Raw genomic sequence first — 341 nt, 5'->3', positions numbered from 1 at the left:
CGCTTGGAGACTGGGAACTGGACTACAGCTCCCTTAGGCCTTTGCGGGCAAAGGCGCGCTCCTTGCCTACGCCCCGAAGCCACCCGCGGCTCCTTGCGCCGCGATGCCGCCCGGGAGTTGTAGGGCGGCGTCGAGCTCTTTCCAGGGAGCTCGCAGGCTTGAGGACTCTATATCCCTTGGTGCCCTGCGGCTGTTTCTGACGCGACCGGGTGGCCAGGGAAGGTGGGGGTGTGGCCTGCGCAGGGCCCCACCCAGCCCTCCTCTGGCTGGCTCGACTCGGCCGTGGCAGTAGGCGCGGCGGCGGCGGCGGCGGCGGCGGCGGCGGCGGCGGCGGCGGCGGC

The 341-nt window shown here is 72.7% G+C and overlaps 1 protein-coding gene across 1 annotated transcript in view; it reads left to right on the top strand.

The window, feature by feature from the left end:
- Positions 1 to 341, top strand: part of MTA3 (metastasis associated 1 family member 3) — a 156120-nt gene that overhangs the window by 1426 nt on the left and 154353 nt on the right. The gene's annotated exons all lie outside the window — the stretch shown is intronic.

The sequence above is a fragment of the Aethalodelphis obliquidens genome, unplaced genomic scaffold (genome assembly GCF_003676395.1).
Source record: "Aethalodelphis obliquidens isolate GAN/ISIS:26980383/991018 unplaced genomic scaffold, ASM367639v1 scaffold12, whole genome shotgun sequence".
In the NCBI taxonomy this organism is placed as follows: Eukaryota; Metazoa; Chordata; class Mammalia; order Artiodactyla; family Delphinidae; genus Aethalodelphis; species Aethalodelphis obliquidens.
The sequence above is the reverse complement of the archived record's forward strand: the minus strand, read 5'-3'. Positions and strand labels throughout refer to the sequence as shown.